Source organism: Lissotriton helveticus, chromosome 6 (assembly GCF_964261635.1).
Source record: "Lissotriton helveticus chromosome 6, aLisHel1.1, whole genome shotgun sequence".
NCBI lineage: Eukaryota > Metazoa > Chordata > Amphibia > Caudata > Salamandridae > Lissotriton > Lissotriton helveticus.
This window is the reverse complement of record NC_136067.1, coordinates 2088269848-2088291326: the sequence shown is the minus strand read 5'-3', so window position 1 is coordinate 2088291326 and position 21479 is coordinate 2088269848. Positions and strand designations below refer to the sequence as shown.

The following is a 21479-nucleotide window of genomic DNA, read 5'->3' as shown; positions in this document are numbered from 1 at the left end:
TTCGCGAAGCTGATTGGCTCTCCGGTGTCTGTCAACATTCTAAACAGTCCGGAGCGGCCGCCATCTTGTCTCTCGGTAGAATCGAGTGACAAGAGGAGGCCAAAACAAAGGGGGAAATGATCATAAGGGGGCATAGTAGATCCTCCCTGACCCCCTAGGTTTGATGTGGAGGCTTTAAAAGGGCCCCGCGTGGGGAGCGCCCGGTACGGTTTTGTGCAATGGGCGGTGGTAATCTAAATGATGAGGGGGGGAGGGGGGGATCGACAGCGTTCAAAGCACATCAGCGTGCATAAACACGAAAATGTTTTTATCTACCACGTACTTGACTTATCTCTCTGAGATGCATTCCCTTGTGTTTCGGCAATGGTAGTCTGTTCATTACATAGATCGCCCGAGGGCGGTAGTACAGACCGCGCGTAGGAAAGGGTCAAAAGCCAGGGGTATAGGAGTATGTAACAAGCGAGCCATTTAATTGAAAAAACTAAACGTGACAAACGGTTGCAGGATCAGTGAAGGTTGATTTTATAATTGAAAGTATAACAGGATCAGTTACAATAAAATCGTCCATACGCACACCATGGGCGAGTATCATGGGTAACATTATTTCGAAGCTTTATTAATACAATAATCAATAATGAAAAATCGACATCAATAGGGTTGTCCGTATTCCTAGTCAGTACCCTTCCCCGCCCGCCATGTGCACAAAGACCGCATACATCCCCCATAAGTAACTAGAACGTCATAAGGAGTTGCAAGTTGCTCCCATACTGGTGCCATTTTGGTCGAGGCCAGGCAGGTCCAGAGTATAGTTCAATGTCTCCAATAAGTAGCGGCAGGACCAGAATCCCTTTCGGCAGTTCTGGCTTCGTCATTACGAGCACTAGAAAACAAGACATTCTGGGCAATACCACCCTTGACGCAGCCCTTTATTCTACAAGCATTTGCAATGCAATAGGTCTCGCATTAGGAAAGTTGAGGTATTGGTATTGTAAATGGCAAAGTTTTTATTTAGGTTTCTTTTTTTTTAAATAGCTAAATTAATAGCTTCGTCATTTACAATGCCAATAGTTCTAACTTTCGCAAATGTGATACCTATAGCATTTGTAATGCAATATGTTTTGTATTTACAAACCGCGAGAGGACAAAAAAAAGCTCCGGACCACCGCCTCCTCCCAGGCCTTCAAAAGGGACCTCAAAGTTCTCCTCCTCCAGAGACACCTCCAAAAGTAATTCACGTCCTCTTGCTATTTGTGAGGAAGACTTCCCACTACTGATAATTTCTACTTTCCATGACCATGGAAGTGCCTTCCCAGTGTATGCCTGTGATTGGAGGGTCTGCCTTTTTGCAGTATTTTCCATGTACTGGTGTTCGGTGCCCTTTTGTAACATGCACACACCACTCTGCCCTTGCAACACACGGCTGCTACCTCTCACATGTCTTTGCCTTTGATACTTGCACAAGTGCCACCTTGCCCATGTAACGCTTGTTCCTGAGCCTGAGTGTCTAGCACTTATTGCAGGACTATACCTCTAATCATACTCTGTTTTCTCTTATAACTGCACACTTGTCACTTTCATTTCCTCTTGTGCACTTTTGACTACCTCATGTATTTTGGTTGCTCACAATTTTTACTCAAGTATTTTGTTTGCTCACGATTGTCACTATTACCTTTACTACCTCATGTATTTTTGGTTGCTCATAGTTTTTACTACCTCATGTATTTTGTTTGCTCACAATTGTCACTATTACCTTATGTAAGTAACGTATGTTTTTGCAACCTGTTCTTTTGTAATGTTTCTCATTATGTTTCATTTCTGTTCCTGTTGTGAAGCCTCCAACGCCTTCGGGTAAAGTCCGCGCTATATAAAAATGCATAAATACATGAATAAATAAATACCGCCTTCGGGTAAAGTCCACGCTATATAAAAATGCATAAATACATGAATAAATAAATACCGCCTTCTGGTAAAGTCTGCGCTATATAAAAATGCATAAATAACTAAATAAATAAATACCGCAAATCAAACATCCTCGTCACTCTGCCGGCCTGTGACCAGGAAGTCAGGCAGGCCGGCGCGACAACCGGAAACAGGAAGTAGGAGGGCGGGAGCCTACCCCGCCTCCCACGGAAGAGCCGCGATTGGAGCCGTGTTTGGAGCACCGGAGCAGGCAGGAGCCTACCCTGCGCCCCAGTGCCGAAAGAGGGAAGAAGAGTCCTGCTGCCGGGCCCTGCAGCTGAGGAGAGCCGCCGCACGAAGGAAGCCGGTGAGTGGGTTGCTGAGCTGCGGGGGGGGAGGGGAGCATGTGTGTGCGTGCGCGCGTGCGGGGGGGGGCGGGCTGTGTATGTGTGTGTGCGTGCGTGTGTGTGTGTATGTGTCTTGGAGTGCGTGTGTGACTGTGGGGGAGGGGGTGTGTGTGTGAGCGAGTGTCTGTCTGCACGCGCATGTGTACGGCGCGGGATGCGACGTGCGCGTTCGCGCACACGAATCCAGGAGAAAAAGCTCGTACACCCTCTTGTCCTCCTTCCCCCCAGACTGATCGCTATTGGTCTCCAGCTGGACAAATGCATCCTTGCGGATGCATTGCCAGCGAGACCCAAAAAGAGAAAGGTTAGAAAAAATTGGAGGTAAGGTGAGAAGGGATTCAGACAGCTGAGGGGCAGAGAGCTGAAGTTCTACCAATTGATGAGTGCACGTAATTCACCTAGTTTTCCTTTGCATTCTGGTATTTGTAGTATTCATTATTCATTTGTAAACAGAAAATGACAAGTATCCGAATGTAAACAGAATATGAATAGATGAACTGATTGCACCTCACACGTGGCCATTTGAAAGCACTAAAGTGAGAGATCTAATGGAAAAGGGCAGAGGATTGTTGACAAGGGTAAGTAACTGAGTGGAAGAGGTACTAAGTGAAGGGAGAGAAAGATCGAGATGAAGTGGGACAAGGAGGATAAGGGAATACAGAGGATGTACTGAAGGTCAGAAAGAAGGGAGGCAGAGGTAAGGATCTGAAGTTTTGTCAAATCTGGTGCGAGGAATTAAATTGCTACAATTTTTGTCTTTGCATTTTGGCATTTGTGTTTTTGCATTCTAAACTAAAATTCACTGCTGACGTAGGATAACTTGAAATTTTAAAGAAAAAGGATTGGAAAAATCGCAAGTAAAGGCAAGGGAGTGGGTGTGGGAGGAAACATACTGGGCAAGTAAAATGGAGGGATGTGAGAGTCATGTGAATTAAGAGGAAAAGGAATGGAATTAAATAGTAGGGAGATGCATGGGAATATACAGAAAGAGAGGTATAGAGGAAAGGAAGGAACACAGAAGAGGGAGTGTGGCCCTGTCTCCTAAACCCTTTTCAATCACACAAGCATCAATCCCATAAATCCTTTCTCCTTCTATACCATACCCCATGTCCGTTTGTACCCGTCTGCTAATACCAGCCACTGAGAAGCATGGCAGAGGAAGGGTCACTGCACTACACACGGGCCACAATATGGGCACTGCACGTATGTCCCAGGCATGGCCCCTCAAAAAGAAAGGACATTGCGGGGATTTATGATAAATACATTTCAGACATTATGGTAAAATATGCACTACTTTACTCCATTTAAAAAAAAAAACTATTCTCAGCCGGAGATTTCCCATGAACGTCCCTTGCGGCTGTCGTGCTCACTTTCTCCACTTCCTCACACAGTATAATTCAGGACTTGGGCTTACCTTACATGCCACCACTTTCAAAGTTCACCAACCGCCACTGCAGTAGACTGTGATCTTTGAAGTTTTAGGATTTCCAAAAGCTTACTATACAGAAGCATTTGCGTGACAGCTCACACTTTCTTGTTATGCCTTTTGCAGTGGCAGCATAAAGAATACTGATGAAATGAGGTAGACACATGGTTTAGGTTAAAACTTAGGTTTATTAGCACCCACCGGGAGGCACAGCCAGCAGTAAGTCCAGAGCTTCTCACTCTGCCTGTTGCCAGGTTCCTTCCAAAGGTTCTAGTGACGCATCTAACATTTCCATCGATGCACCACACTTAAAGGGCAAGTTACCACACATTCTAAACACATTCTAAACAAAAAGCTTTACAGCGGGTCAAAGGCAACGCAAAACAATCAATATACATTTTAGGTTTGCAGGATAAATATAATTGCAAGACACAGGTGTAACTTGACAAGTTGAACAAAAATCCTAAATCTGATTTCTGATTGTACAGAAGACAAAACCATAAAGACTACTTCCCTGCAAACGATAACCAAGCTGTAAATTGTAGGAGAAGATAGAATATTAAACGCACCTACGTTTACCAAGCGATGTAGTGACAGCATTTTAGAGCATAAAAGTAAAATAAAACATTTTCTTGTGAATATGTCCTGCCAAAATACAAGGTGGATTCGCAGTATAAGAAAATGTTTTACGGCCACAAAAGTAAAGAATATTTTACAAAAAAAAGCGTTGCAGAAGGAAAGTGGCCAGGCAAAGACGTAATTATGTGTTCTCTTCCCACAGTTCTGTCCCGGTCTGTGGGATTAATAAGCAGAGAAAAAGTCTTACCTAAAATCAAACACACATTAATGGGAAGAAATATTTCTGAAAGAGATCCAGTGGGAAAAAAAAGCATTGCCAATGTCAATAGGTCTAGCCTATGAACGCCTCTTCAGTCACTGGTGTGTATAGTTACTACATAAGTTGCGATATATGCACTCTGTCACTTATCCATGCACTTATGCCTCCATTCATCCATACACTGACTCATGTTTGCTTTCACTGGTTTACCCACCCACAATAAAAGTCATGCATAAACTTAACTATCATATGCAAGATAAATTGAAAGAATAAAGTATTTTAAAAAAACATGCCGCAGCCTAATTGCGGCATTCAAATGCATGCAATCAAAATCAAATTGAAAATAACAGCGGTCAGTGTCTTTGAAATGATACTGTACATAGTGAATTGTTTTACATTTCTAACAAAGATACCATGTTTAGAGGCAATGTGTAGGTCATCTTGAAATGGTAAAACAGTCATACACAATGTATAATACCATTCCATGATGACTAGCTGGTTTAGAAGCAGTGGCCGCTCGAGATGCAGGATACTGCAAATGAAATGAGGGACAAGCAAGCATCCCAAAAGCCCTTTCTGGGTAGTTGCAATAAGCTCTGAAAATCAAATACAATTAAAAAAATACATAAAGAAATAAATCCCGCCTTCGGGTAAAGTCCGCGCTATATAAAAATGCATAAATAACTAAATTAATAAGTACCGCAAATCACCGCCGTCACTATGCCGGCCTGCGACCAGGAAGTCAGGCAGGCCGGCGCGACAACAGGAAACAGGAAGTAGGAGGGCGGGAGCCTACCCCGCCTCCAACGGAAGAGCTGCGATGGGAGCCGCGTTTGGAGCACCGGAGCTGGCAGGAGCCTACCCTGCGCCCCGGTGCCGAAGGAGGGAAGAAGAGTCCTGCTGCCGGGCCCTGCAGCTGAGGAGAGCCGCCGCACGAATGAAGCCGGTGAGTGGGTTGCTGAGCGGGGCGGGGGGGGAGCATGTGTGCGCGCGCGCGCGAGTGGGGGGGGGGAGCATGTGTGCGCGAGTGCGGGGGGCGGGCTGTGTATGTGTGTGTGCGTGCGTGTGTGTATGTGTCTGGAGTGCGTGTGTGTGACTGTGGGGGAGGGGGGTGTGTGTGAGCGAGTGTCTGTGCCGTGTGCCTGTATGTGTGTGCCTGCGTGTGCATGCGCTCGCCTGTGTGTGCATGCAGAGGGGTGGGGGGTGAGGGCTGCCTATATGTAAAGCGCGCTGATACCTGATTCGGTTCGGGGCTAAAAAAAAAAAAAAAATGGCTGTGAGTTACTCTGCGCATGCGCGGGTCAGACGGGCGCTCCCGCGTTGAAAACTGCGAGGGAAACGCTCGTGACACTTTGGTGTCCACATTCCCATTAACGGGCAACAATAGTCGTCGAGACAGACACTCTCAATGCTCACGCATTGAGAGTACGTCTGCTCGACCTAACAAGATGGTGTCTTTCAAAAGCCAGGGGTATAGGAGTATGTAACAAGCGAGCCATTTAATTGAAAAAACTAAACGTGACAAACGGTTGCAGGATCAGTGAAGGTTGATTTTTTAATTGAAAGTATAACAGGATCAGTTACAATAAAATCGTCCATACGCACACCATGGGCGAGTATCATGGGTAACATTACTTCGAAGCTTTATTAATACAATAATCAATAATGAAAAATCGACATCAATAGGGTTGTCCGTATTCCCAGTCAGTACCCTTCCCCGCCCGCCATGTGACCGCATACATTCCCCATAACGTCAAGGCTAAGTAACTAGAACGTCATAAGGAGTTGCAAGTCGCTCCCATACTGGCGCCATTTTGGTCGAGGCCAGGCAGGTCCAGAGTATAGTTCAATGTCTCCAATAAGTAGCGGCAGGACCAGAATCCCTTTCGGCAGTTCTGGCTTCGTCATTACGAGCACTAGAAAACAAGACATTCTGGGCAATACCACCCTTGACGCAGCCCTTTATTCTACAAGATGGTGTCTTTCAAAAGCCAGGGGTATAGGAGTATGTAACAAGCGAGCCATTTAATTGAAAAAACTAAACGTGACAAACGGTTGCAGGATCAGTGAAGGTTGATTTTTTAATTGAAAGTATAACAGGATCAGTTACAATACAATCGTCCATACGCATACCATGGGCGAGTATCATGGGTAACATTACTTCGAAGCTTTATTAATACAATAATCAATAATGAAAAATCGACATCAATAGGGTTGTCCGTATTCCCAGTCAGTACCCTTCCCCGCCCGCAATGTGCACAAAGACCGCATACATCCCCCATAACGTCAAGGCTAAGTAACTAGAACGTCATAAGGAGTTGCAAGTCGCTCCCATACTGGCGTCATTTTGGTCGAGGCCAGGCAGGTCCAGAGTATAGTTCAATGTCTCCAATAAGTAGCGGCAGGACCAGAATCCCTTTCGGCAGTTCTGGCTTCGGCATTACGAGCACTAGAAAACAAGACATTCTGGGCAATACCACCCTTGACGCAGCCCTTTATGCTACAAGATGGTGTCTTCCATTAAGAAAATATTGTTGGCAGCATTTTGAAAGGAAATATAAACGGCCGTTCTCCTAGTGAGTCTCACATTGTTACATTTATGAAAAATGTTGAAGAGTAGTATGTTGAAAATCTGACCAGGAAGAGTCACCAAAAGGCAAAAAGTTCCGCCGGACCCCGGGAGCCGGCCGCCTATGTCGGGGGCGATCTCAGGCCACACCAGGGCAACAAGACTTGGGGAGGGGGCAGGAGCCAAGCGCCCCCTCCCAGTCCGCGCCACCACACCGCCCCTCGGGGGCCTCCGTCAAGCGGTTCAGGGAGGCACCGCAGGCAGCGGTTCTTCAGATCAGTGGCTCTCACCGGCAAGGCTCCCCTCCGTCAGCAGCGATCGTTGGCGCTGTGGTTGCGGCCGGAGGCCCCGCCTAGTCAACGCCTCGGCCTCTCCATGTCGTAGGCCGCAAGAGTGGGCGCAACTCAGCTGGCCGAGCGAGACTTGGGAAGGGGGCAGGAGCCAAGCGTCCCCTCCCAGTCCGCGCCACCACACCGCCCCTCGGGGGCCTCCGTCAAGCGGTTTAGGGAGGCACCGCAGGCAGCAGTTCTTCAGATCAGTGGCTCTCACCGGCAAGGCTCCCCTCCGTCAGCAGCGATCGTTGGCGCTGTGGTTGCGGCCGGAGGGCCCGCCTAGTCAACGCCCCGGCCTCTCCATGTCGTAGGCCGCAAGAGTGGGCGCAACTCAGCTGGCCGAGCGAGACTTGGGGAGGGTGCAGGAGCCAAGCGCCCCCTCCCAGTCCGTGCCACCACACCGCCCCTCGGGGGCCTCCGTCAAGCGGTTCAGGGAGGCACCGCAGGCAGCGGTTCTTCAGATCAGTGGCTCTCACCGGCAAGGCTCCCCTCCGTCAGCAGCGATCGTTGGCGCTGTGGTTGCGGCCGGAGGCCCCGCCTAGTCAACGCCCCGGCCTCTCCATGTCGTAGGCCGCAAGAGTGGGCGCAACTCAGCTGGCCGAGCGAGACTTGGGGAGGGGGCAGGAGCCAAGCGCCCCCTCCCAGTCCGCGCCACCACACCGCCCCTCGGGGGCCTCCGTCAAGCGGTTCTGGGAGGCACCGCAGGCAGCGGTTCTTCAGATCACAACAGAGTCTCATGCTCGATCGATTGAGCTGGCCGAATCAGGCAACAAGAAGGTGGGGGGGGGGCACCTCTTGCTCAACCACCACCTGAGGAGGTGGTACTCTCTTCCTAAGAGGTGGTGGTGGTGGTGGGGATGCACCAGCTGAAGCTACAACACTTGCCATTGCTAAGTGATGAAAAAAGGTCTTCCTCTCACAAAGATGAAAGTCAGAGTGAGGAAATAAGGAGGGGTTTTCATCATTTGGGACAAAAAATAGTTCTAAACCAATGAAAAGTGTTATTTTTAGGTCACATGACCTAGCCTTACATCATTAGGAACCCAAAAGTGAAATGAACCAATGAAAAGTTTTATTAACAAGTCACATGACCTGTTATGCTTACGTTACGCGCTCCGCGCCGCGCCCCGGATCGCTTCCGGGAAGCTGCGGTTCGCGCCTCGCGCACCGGAGCACTTCCGGGTGCGCTAACGCGGCGCGTCATATGACGCATTACGCGACAACGCGATACGTCGCGGTTACGCGACGCGTCACAATGTTGTTTTCTAACGCGGCAGTTGCGCAAACAGAACGTTTATCGGCCAGGCATATGGAATACATACACATTCATACCATACAATCAGGGCATGTACGCACAGTCACACCATACAATTTTTCACGTTCACAGTGATGGTCTGCACTCCATGCAATATCTCACAGCGCTTGTCTATGTCTTTCCCTACATGGAGCACGGTGCGGTCCATGTCCACTCCATTCTTCAGTCGGAACTCCGATGTAACCTACAGAGGAGAAAAGAAAGGGGGGGGATACAGCATTCAGAGGATGTCAGCGCGCGCAAACACGAAAAAGCTTCTACTTACCATGTATCAGACTAGCTGCAGGAACGTGTGATACAACAGATCTTGGCTATCCCTTTCGCATTATTTTTCTGTGTAACATATCCTCCCCTTCTTATGATGCCAAAAAATGTTTCATTTTGTTTGTCTCTAAATTCGAGATCCCTCTTCGTGTATTTGTTTCTCAATTAGTCTTATTTTATGGGACAAAATACCACACCTTACATTCGGCAGATACCTTAAGCTACGGTCGACCATTTTCTAACAATTCTGGAAAAAGGGCAGGTGTGACGGATACAAATTTCAATCAATCCAAAATTCAGGCAAAGGGTCTGCATTATCTGTCTTCTATTGTTTGGGAATACAGCCATTATTCTAAAATCCTACCAACCTAGACGATTGTTATGACGCTGATTCCATACTGCCTTCGAAAACTCTTTTTTGCAAAAATGTCACTATACAAATACGGGCCTACAACCACGTGGGCCGGTCACGTAGCAAACTGGAATCGTATATGATGAGGGGACCTTTACACTGTAGAAAAACGTAACGGGCGGGCCATTAGGTTGCAGGAATTAAGGTGTCTAACAGTTGCCGAATCGGTGGACGTTAATTTTATAATGAAAGTACGACAGGACCAGTTACAATGAAATTATCCAGATATACATTTGCGGGCAAGTACCATGAGTAACGTTAATTCGAACTTTCAATAGTACAGTAATGAATAATACATCAGAACTTAATATCAATAGGGATGTGCAAATGTTCAATCAGTACCCGTCCCCGCCCGCCATGTGCTCCAAAACTGCATACATATCTCGTGATATCAAGGCTGAGCAACCAGTACACATCAAGGAGTTGCGAGTCTCATTTATACCGACGCCATTTTGGGCGAGGCCGGGCAGGTCCAGAATATAGTCAAAATGTCTCCACCAACCAGCGGTCGGAACAGAACCCCTTTCAGCAGTCCAAAAAGTTCAGTTAAATGACAACAGAAGGGACAGGCAACAAGAACCATCAGTCAAAGAGGGGAGGGCAAGTTCTTCTCTACCGGGTCAAGTTGGGGCTCCACTGGAACTGATCGAATTGGTAGTCTACAGTGTTTCTGGATGTATCAGACTGAAGCTGGCGTCAGCATGAGAGCACCCCGTGGCTACGTCGTGGCCATTCCGCGAGCAATCATGGCAGTCGCTCCCCACAGGAAGTCTGCGGGAGTCGGGGGCCCCGGTGACTCTTGTAGTATCTTCAAGGCTGAGGGGACGCTTTTGGGAATGGGGCCCATGCCCTAGCAGTCAAGCGTCCGAGTTACAGGGTTGCCCAGAGCCATCCTTGCAGGCCAGGCCCAAGTCTGTGGAGCCGACCGCCATTTCGTGAGCTCCGTGGCAGCCGCCTGTCGCTGTACCGCAAGAGTGGGTGCAATTCAGCCGGATGGCGGGTGAGACGCTGTAATAGCAAGAGCAGGCGCAACTCAGCTGGCCGAGCAAGGCACTGTGCCGCAAGAGCGGGCGCAATTCAGCTGGCCAAGTGAAGCGCTGGGGTGCAGCTGAGAAACCTCCACCTGGGGAGGTGGGGGAGGCTCGTTCGCGCCGCCTCTCCCTTCCAGTGCACCCCACGCCGTCTCCTGGCGCAGGTATATGTGATGGTCGGACCAGGGCACCGCAGGACGTGTCTTCAGGTCAAACGGATTGTGGGACAAGGTCCAGAATGGAAGAGTCACCAAAAGGCAAAAAGTTCCGCCTGACCCCGGGAGCCGGCCGCCTATGTCGGGGGCGATCTCAGGCCACACCAGGGCAACAAGACTTGGGGAGGGGGCAGGAGCCAAGCGCCCCCTCCGAGTCCGCGCCACCACACCGCCCCTCGGGCCCTCCGTCAAGCGGCTCAGGGAGGCACAGCAGGCAGCGGTTCTTCAGATCAGTGGTCTCACCGGCAAGGCTCCCCTCCGTCAGCAGCGATCGTTGGCGCTGTGGTTGCGGCCGGAGACCCCGCCTAGTCAACGCCCCGGCCTCTCCATCTCGTAGGCCGCAGAGTAGTCGGGGAGAAATCCCGGGAACGGCGGCATGCATTTGGATCGATGTTGCAGCAGGCTGCCATGTAAATAGTTATTTAATAAAACGTTTTACCCTGTTACTTTGCTGGTGTGTTGTATATATTTATAATATTTGCATAGGGTTTGTCGTTATTTTGGGCGGGGTGGGCGGCGGAGCCGAGCGGTCTTGCAGCCATCATGGCGTCGAGCTCAGTTCCTCTCACTAGTTTCATATTTCTTATGAGGGGTTGTTCCTAATGTTTCTATTTTAGCGAGGTCAAAAAGAGATCCCATTAGTGGCCTACTGATTTTGATTGATTCCTTTTCTTTTTTCTAACGATTTTTCACTATCTGCAAAGACTAAACAGAGTATTGCGACTCTGTGCTTGTTTGTAAATAGAGAATGAACCAAAGAGAACCAATTCCAAAACAGTAAATGCTTGGATAACAATCAATCAAATGGAGAGGGAAGCAGGCACGACGGATTACAACGGGGGCAAAGGCCTGCGTTACCTACCCTTCACTATCTGCAAAGAGAGAATACTCCTAAAAGAAAAGAGGGGGGGGAGGGGGGGCAGCGTTCAAAACAGATCAGCGTGCATAAACACGAAAATGTTTTTACCTACCACGTACTTGACATTTTAAAGCTTTTGATATTTGCTAAAAAAAAACATTGAAATTCACTGAAAAAACCATAGGTTATAGACCATATATAGTTAGGAATTAGCATTTACAAAACCTTATTTTACTCACACAAAACCATTGAGATTCCATTTATAGTTAGTTGCACTAACTATATATCGCGCACCCGCAATCCACTGCTGATGATGTCACATATTACATCATTCATGACATGGTCAGTGACATCACTGATGACATCACTGATGACATCTCAAATGACATCACTGATGACATCTCAAATGACATCATTGATGACATCACTGGTGACATCTCAAATGACATCACTGATAACATCTCAAATGACATCACTGATGACATCACTGATGACATCTCAAATGACATCACTGATGACATCACTGATGACATCTCATTTGACATCAATGGTCACATCACTGATGATATCATTCATGTGACAATACAATGCATCTCCTCACACTTTAATGTAACCTCTGTTACACCCAGTGTTAAATACAGAATATAATTTTTTAAACCATTGACACACCAATACTAGTTACTACATACGCACTCACTGATTCCTACGTCTACACACACATTCACTCATTCACCCATACAATCATTCATACATACAATCACTCATCTTTACAACACTATCATATGCACTCATACACCTATACAGACACTCACACTCTGCCACTCATCCATGGAGTTACTCACACACCTAGTCAGTCTTGTAAAGAATCAATCACACTTCCATTTTCTAATCTATACAGTTAAACATAGAGTACCTTACATTTTCAAACATATACTAACACATTCTTACTCTCTTATACAATCATTGATACAAGAACACATTGATCTGCACAGAGTCACACATCTCCCAGCCAGCCACACACACACTCAGTCTCCCATACAAATACTTGGACAATCAATCAATAACCCATATAGTTACTCATATAGCTACTGATCAACACATGCAGCAGTTTACAGAACAACAGACATAATGATGCACAAATTAAGACAGTTTAGTCACTAACCCATGCACTCAGTGAGACACATTTAATCACTCACTCATACAGTCAGTCACGCACCTACTAAATCCTTCATCCAGACACTTATACATCTACTCATTCTTCAATATGTAAAACATATTTAAACTTTACAGAAACCCACAGTCACTGGATGATGTCATCAGTGATGTCATCAGTGATGTCATTTGAGATGTCATCAGTGATGTCATCAGTGATGTCACTGACCATGTCATGAATGATGTAATATGTGACATCATCAGCAGTGGATTGCGGGTGCGCGATATATAGTTAGTGCAACTAACTATATATGGAATTTCAATGGTTTTGTGTGAGTAAAATAAGGTTTTGTAAATGCTAATTCCTAACTATATATGGTCTATAACCCATGGTTTTTTCAGTGAATATATATATACATACATATATAAACATATATAATCTGCATATCTATATAAATACAAATATAAATGCATGCATACATATACATATATACATACATATGCATGTTATTTACATGAAAGTTTGAAAAACACTATTAAATGCAAAGCTAAAAAGCCACCTCATTACAAACAGAATGGCTTTAACTTAAACGAGGGCGAGATCTATTGCATTTTCAATGCTTGCTTACTTTGGTTCCATCAAGAAGGCATTCAGATGTGTCACACATTTGCCATACATTCTGAATGTTAGCACTCAAGTTGCTCATTATATCACTGTAGTAAAGCTACTGCTCACCAGGGAAGTCTGCTGCTGGTATTCAAAGTGCATGTTTCAGTCTGCATGTCAGAATTTTTTTAATGAAATAGAAGAGGATTTGAGAAGTCACTCAAAATGTGCTTTAATTTTTCTTTCTGAAGCACTAATCATACTTTCTATGGCAAAATGAACCCCCTCATTTTGTTCCTTTTTAAATTAAATGTTTTCAGACTTACCACTTCATTCCAATCAAGAAGGCTTCTGGTGTGCCATACTTTTGTCATAAGTAAGATTATTAGCGCTCTAGTTGTTCTTTCGAATACTCTGGGACATTCAGTCATTGGGCTATACGTGGGCTACATCTGGGTGATATTTGGGCTACATTTGGGCTCTTTTGTCACTGGTGGCCATCTTGGGAGACTGCATGTCGAAATGTTTAATGAAATAGAATAGGATTTGAGAACTCACTCAAAATGTGCCCTAATTTTTCTTTCTGCAGCACTAATCATACTTTCTATGGCAAAATATATCCTCATATTGTTCCTTTTTAAATTAAATGTTTTTAGAGTTACCACTTCATTCCAATCAAGATGGCTTCTGGTGTGCCATACTTTTGTCATAAGTAAGACTGTTAGCGCTCTAGTTTTTCATTAGAACACTCTGGGAAGCTGCAGTAGAACACAAAGGAATCAACTGACAGTCTCTGTCCTTGTTGGATGTACATGTTTTACTGAGAATGTCAGACTTCATTCTCACATGACTGAGAAAGATAATGTGAATTTACAGAATTAAATATGCTTTCAGTTTAGCTTACAGATCCCCTTCAAAACCACTGTGGGAAAAGCATGAGATAATAGTTTTCTTTCAAACATGATTCATGATATCCCAGCAGAAGGCTTTTTCACATGGTAAAATCACCTTAGAACACACCACAATTCCTAAAATGAGTATGGTACCATCAACAAATGATTTATAATGTAACTAAAGTCCTAAAACCTTCTATTAACTGCAATGCTTTTTAATGAGGTGCTATAATGTATATTGGTCCCAAGATGGCTGTCAACACTTCTGGGCCTGGGGGGTCCTTGTGGGACCCCCTGAGCAGGCCCAGGGGGTTAGGGGGCTTCTACCCTGCCCCCTTTTTGAGTTCTACACGTTTGTTTTTCTGCTTTCCTGTGCCTCAGTCTACCGAGGCACAAGATAGCTGCCAACACTTTCTGGTTTGGAGTGTTGACAGACATTGGCAGCCAATCAGAATGCAGCTCGTGCTCGGAAAGGTAAGCTTACAGTAAGCTTACACGTAAGCTGCTATAGATATATATATTTTTTTTCTCTTTTGATTTTCTCAGGAACTACTGGAGGGATTTTCACCAAATATAGCAAAGGCACTTCTGTGTAACGGTCCCTACAATTTTGCCAAGTTGGGTGTAATTCCGTTCAGTGGTTCGGGCTGTAGACTTGTCAGAACGTCCTATGGAAATTAACATGGGGAAAACACGTTTTGGGACCCCACTTTTTTCTCAGCCCCCACTTCAGCTTATTAAATGGAATCACTCATGTTTGTTAAAAGGGCCCTCACTCACCAACCTACTTGGTGACATACTTCATCATTGGGCCCCCAGCAGAGAGGCCGAGTGCCTCTCCGGTGTGTTACGATGCCTGATTGCAGCGGAGCAGGGTTTTTTGGGTGACAAGTGCTGGTGCATGAGGTGAGATTAAAATGGGCTTACTGCTGACCAAGAAAATTTTAATTAGGTGGAGAGTAAGGCCAGGTTAAAAGGTTAAGGTGGATGCGGTGATTGAGTAAATTGTTCAAGTGCATCCAAGGTTTAGAAGGTCAGGTTTACATGTTTCAGCCTTTAAATGGTAATTGCCAGGCTTTCGTCAGGACCGGAGACCATGGCGGTGTGCACTGGAGGGTTGGGTTGTTAGCTTGTCTATATCTTTACAGCTTCATAATTGTATTGATTTTATTCTTCATTTTTTCCTCAGTTGGTTAATCTGCTCCTCCACCACCCCCTAACAATGACAAGCGCCGACTCCGCCTGCGCTTGTCACTGGAGGCGCCGGACAGATCTTGCTCTCCTGTGACCGACATCAAGAATCCTTTCCAGAGTCCACTGCATGAAGGACCCTTCGATGAGGGAAGGATGTGCTTCGCTGACACCTCTGCGTCTTTCTGATCATACCCCTTTAGACAGAATATTAGACAGCCCTGTGTGAACCCAAAGCATTCAGTAACTCCCTGTACATTGCAGATTACTTGTGGCAGACAGACACGTGTCTGGATAAGATCAATCCCATGTCTTCTGGAGATAGATTTGCATAGCCCAGCTCTGACAATACCATCTAGCTTGCTCAGCGGTGGGGGCTCTTTAGGGATCATACGGAGGCCGCAGCACATCATGAGTGTCTGATAAGAGTATTTGTTGAGCCAGACACAAAGCCTGATTTACTTTTAACAATACCAGCGGACCCCCTTGACACTGTCCCTTGGATGAGGGCAGAGCTCCCATTGACACTGTCCCTTGGATGAGGGCAGAGCTCCCCTTGACACTGTCCCTTGGATGAGGGCAGAGCTCCCCTTGACACTGTCCCTTGGATGAGGGCAGAGCTGCCATTGACACTGTCCCTTGGATGAGGGCAGAGCTCCCCTTGACACTGTCCCTTGGATGAGGGCAGAGCTCCCCTTGACACTGACCCTTGGATGAGGGTAGAGCTCCCCGTGACACTGTCCCTTGGATGAGGGCAGGGGATATGGGAAGATTTTGATCCAGGTGTTGTGTTACTTTCCCTTCTGTCTGTCTTCCATCTGTATCCTTGTCTTGTACACTGTGTTACTGTTTCAGAGAAAAGGTAGAATGCCTTGCTTGTAGTTCTGTAATTGATTAAACCAATGTTGAAACTTCAAATACGCAATAAAATCTTAATGCTTTACCATAGTGGGGTGTCATTCTTGTTTGCACTGCACAGAGCTTTTATTACTGTACATCACACTAAAGTAAACAGTCAGGTTTTAATGGACAAACCCTGTGGGAGCCAAAAACCTTTACTTAATTGTTTGCTCTGGTTCATTGGCCCATTAATGTAAGTAAATACAAAATGTATGCCACAATTTAAAGGTATAAAGTCTTGAAAATATACTTCAGCTAAAAACATAATTTTGCTTCATAAATGCTAAAAAAATACATTAGAATCACAGAAATCATATCATTCACGACATTAAAAATAAACTCCATAAAAATATCTACACCCTTTGCATTCAATATAACACCAGGACTTGATTAATTGTAAGCTTATACATCATGCCTTCTGCAAAAAGCTGGATACAGCAAACAGTATGCAAGTATTAGTATCTGTTTTGCATGTCATCAACATCAGCTTTATTTTGCTGAGTTCACACCATGAAAGTATATTAACAACATTAAAAAAATATCTCAATAAAAATTCAATACTAGACAAAACGTTGTAAAATGATTCATTCAAAACCTCAGTTGGATATTAGAAATGACAAAAATAGGGCGGGAAAAAGTAAAAAAGAATCATAGGAACTGATTTGGATCTTGGCAGATGGGATACTCTATCACATAGGTGACGGACATGCCGTCCGCCAAAATATGAATCCCATAATACCTTATGGCATTTAGATTTCACATCCACTGAAATCTGAATCAGGCCCTCAGTAGTCAGACAGCTTGAAAACAAAACCAAGTTGACTGTTCTGGTTGGTTAAATAAATCACAAAGAGTCTACTAAAACCTCAGTTTTGGATCTGGGGAGTATTCGCCTGTGGGTTGAAAAAGCCTCCGAGGAGCCAAGAGATATACATAGGGCGATGGATAACAGTGAGTGTCTTCTTTCCAAGGCTGATATGTCCAAAACTAACCAGGTAACACAATTCAATATCTCTTCATTCGATCACATAGCAATGGATCATAAAAAAAGACATCAACGGGCACAATATACAATTGTGGCAATTAAATAAAGTGCATCTGATATCAATGTAAAAATGCTAAGACCCATAAAACAGTAAATACATCAAGTACCAAGTGTATGTGTACCAACAACATATTAAAATGAATAAGAGTAACAAATAAATACCATTATTAAAACAGCATTGTCTTTCGCAACCGTAGAGTGTTCTTTAACAAGAACCAGCTGCTTTGCATACCAATTGTCATCCGAGTTGCTGTAGAAAAAGTAGCACAGCTGTCCACCTCCTGATGTTTGGATTTCATAATAGTGGGATCACCTTTTGAACAAGGGGCCATAAAACGTACAAAACAATACTAGGTGCAACAGCGACTACGGTGAGGTCTCATCACGAGGGTGTTGTAAAATGTCAGCAGATGCAAATCCATTGCAGGGGCCTGTGCTCGACCTCATGGTCACAGGTTCAAATCCCGGCGGGTCCACTCAGCCTTTCATCCATCTGAGGTCGATAAAATGAGTACCATTGAGGTGGGTAACAATGAACATCTGCTATTCAGCGCCAAGAGACCTCTGGGTGAACGTACGCTTTACAAATACAGATGTTATGTTATGTTAAATTGTCCCTGAGGGAAGCACAGAAATCATCTGATAGTGCAGGTTCAAAAGAGCGTTAATAGCACCCTTTCCAAGGAATTCTGTACAAGACGAATGAAGGGAGCAAATAGCGTCCCCTGTTGGGACATGGCAGAAATCTCTGACAGATGGTTTCACTACTTCCTCCCTCTCTACACAGGCCTTTCTATGGGAGAGGAAGCAATACTCTATCCACCCTTTACCCTCCTTGGTGATGCTTCTAGGGTTGTCAAAGACATGGGGAAGCCTAGGGCAAAGGTGGTCTCTCTAATACATCTGAGCTCCAGGGATGCTAGGACCATGGCGACAGGAGAGGCAGTCATAGATAAAAAGATGGCTAACGTCAGCCTCTTAATATAGCCAAAAGGAGCACCATAGTAAAAAGGGAGCAAGACGTATATGATCTTTGACATATTCTAGTCCAAACTCCTGATGGACTATAAAATGGGAGGTAGACGGCGGAATCCCCACGTGGAGTCAACAGACTCTGTTCTCTTCCACTTGTGCCCTTATGATGTCCCTGTGTCCTCATATCCCTGAACCATATATGAGGCAAGGAAGACACTTCATCCTGAAAATGTCTAAAATAGGTTTGCCCCCCAGGGTAGTAACTAGAGAGAAGACAGACCTAACCGCACAAGAATACCGGCTTACTCTACTCAAAACACACGGTGACCATGAACAACCTTAACGTACATCACCCCAAATAAGGAAACTGGCTCACTCTAGCGATGGAATTCCGACAAACACAAATTTTTGGATGTTATGGGGTCCACATACCATTATGTGTGTCTTTGACAGATTAGTCTGCAGACCTAGCTTCTCCAAAAAAACAACAAGGAACGTAATCAACTGCTTCAAGCCATTTGCAGTCCTGGCCAGTAGCACAGCGCCCTCCGCGTAAAGGAGAGCCGGCATGGGCTTACTTACTACTTCTCATGAGCCCTCACATTTACTACAATAGATTCAAACTAATTAATGTAGAGCAGGTATAGGATCAGGGAAAGCACACACCCCTGCCTGACCCCACAATTACCTGAGAAGATTTGTGTGCACTCACCATTGTTGCCATATCTAACTGATGATTTCAAGTCCCAATAGAGATATCGTAAAAATGCAACAAGATCCGCCTCCAGGCATGAAGATGTTAAAATGACCCACAGTTTTGACCGGTTAACGAACTAAAAACGCGCTTGATAAATCCAAGAAGGCCAGTTGAAGGGAAGAACCCATGGCATCCTTATATTTAGCTACTAGCAGCTGAAGATTAAGGGAGTGCACAGTAGTTCCAAGGCCTGTCTTGAACCCATACTGCAATGGGGAAATTATGTCATTTCATGATGTCCAGTCTAACAAGTGATCCAGTACTATGCGCCCAATTATTTTTGTGACTGCTTCAAGGAGGATGATGGGTTGATAGCATGCAGGGTCAACCAAGCTGCCCTTCTTCAAAACTGGAGCAATAACTAATTTGCACCAAGATTCAGGAATGCCTGCCTTAGACACAGAGTTAAAGACATAGGCATGTAATGGTGACCAAAATTCCATATTTGTCTTATAGGTCCATGGGGACCCCATGTGGTCCAGGGGTCTTTTTGACATGGCTATTTTGAATAGATTTAAGAACCTCTTTATTAGTCACGATAATGCTCAATGGCAAGGGTACATCAAGCAGCCCGTCTACCTCACAGCTGGCATTGGATAAATATATGTTACTAAAATGCTTGTTCCATATATCGGGCTGATATGAGAAGTTGCTACGTCAGGCGGGGGCGCCCCCGGGATAAAGAATGCCCTAACTGTCTTCCAATTTAGTTGGGTGCCCCTAGCATGAAAAGCAACCTCTAAGGTTTCCCACTTTTCAACCCGCATATCAGCCTTTCTTGATTTTAGGGCAACTTTGTAGTCCTTCCCACAAGCACTAATAAATCCCTGGTCCCTCAGGATGGACTTTAGTGCAAGGTGCAACCTATCCCTTGTAACCCTACTAGACCTATCAAACCATGACTTCTCCTTCCCAAGGGTGTTTCGAGGTGGCTTGGACAAGGACTTCATATATGAGTAGCCAGGGCACTGAAGTGGGTAAGGACAATAGAGGGCTCCACGACTTCGAACAGACAGTCCAATATTAGACCAGTACAGTCACTAACCAGTTGGGCCGTCACTTTATTCATGTCGGCAGAGCGCCAAACTATTCTTCGACCTGCATCTTTAGTGACCAGTAACTGATTAGCTCCTATCGCACTAGTCTTCTTGTTTCCAATGGCAATAGAGAGGGCTAGGGGGTTATGGTCATTCAAAGTGTGGAAATCACCCTTCCATCAGCTAACAGGGGGTGGAGACTCCGAGTGGTGAAGATATAATCTATTTCAGACCCCCCCTTCCAAAGTAGGTGCGACTAATGGCAGAGACATGAACTGGGACATCCCGGTCCAAGGCAATCGGTTTCGCCTTTGGGGCTTTATATGTATTTAGCTATGCAGCACATTGGCCTGGGTGCTGAAACTTCTACTGTTCTTTTAACATGGAGGGAAAGTAAGCACCAAAGTGCGTGTCATGCCAGGTATGGAAACACATGGAGAGAAAGATTGCCTTTCAGCTGGAAATGGTATAGTTGAAAGCTCTGTTTTTAGTATAAAATCAAGGTCTTTGCGGTCATATCACTGAAAATACAAGATTTAAAAAAAATTATTTTGGTCTACGGGTACTTGTGGAAGACAATTTCTATGGACTGGAATCTAGAGAATGCTAAAGTGATCCTGGTATTTTACTGACCTCTGCTGGTCATTTCCTATCAAGAAAGTTAAATAGAAGCAGTTAAACAGAAAAATTAAAAAAAATCCCTCAGCAGAAAGTAATTCTGGTGTTTTACTGACCTCTGCTGATCGTTTTCTATCAAGACAGTTAACTAGAGGCAGTTAAACAGACAAAAAAAGTCCCTACGCAGAAACAGACAAGTCCTAGGGCTGATCTCCAGAGCCCACAAAGTACATAGACATATAAGTATATAATAAGAATATACTAAATTAAAGAGGTCTCGAATGCTCAACCTAAAAACTGTATTATAAAGCTAATGTGTCTGGAACCCCACCTTGACTCGAAGGCTTGCATAAACACATCGCTCAACCGTAATGGGGATATTTTTAACCCTTGCATCCAAGCCACCCTGTACTCGGCCCCATCAGATGGAGAGGCAGCAAGGGTATATGCAATATACCCATCGAGGGCAACATCCTCTTGTGACCTTGTCTCCTGAGGAAAAACAACATTGTATCCCTAAATAAAAGTAACCCACTCATCCTTATGTAGTTTGGAATGTACACCCGAAATTGTCCAAATAAGGGAATTAAGTGGAAAACCGAGATTCCTAAAAGTAACCACAAGGGTGATACACGACTGCTCAATCCAGGCCCCAGTACTATTTGACAAAGAACCGGGCAAAATCAACCCCAAAGTCCATGAGTCCAAGAGCGGGGCGGGGGGGGCAACTGGGGCCA

At 45.3% G+C, this 21479-nt stretch overlaps 1 long non-coding RNA gene across 1 annotated transcript in view; it reads left to right on the top strand.

Annotated features, from left to right (window-relative positions):
* The window catches only part of LOC144762056 (uncharacterized), a 100114-nt gene extending 84093 nt beyond the window's left edge, over positions 1–16021 (top strand). Inside the window, exon 3 of the long non-coding RNA XR_013596032.1 lies at positions 15409–16021. This is a non-coding gene — a long non-coding RNA (uncharacterized LOC144762056). The remainder of the gene's footprint in view (positions 1–15408) is intronic.
* The last annotated feature ends 5458 nt before the right edge of the window (positions 16022–21479 follow it).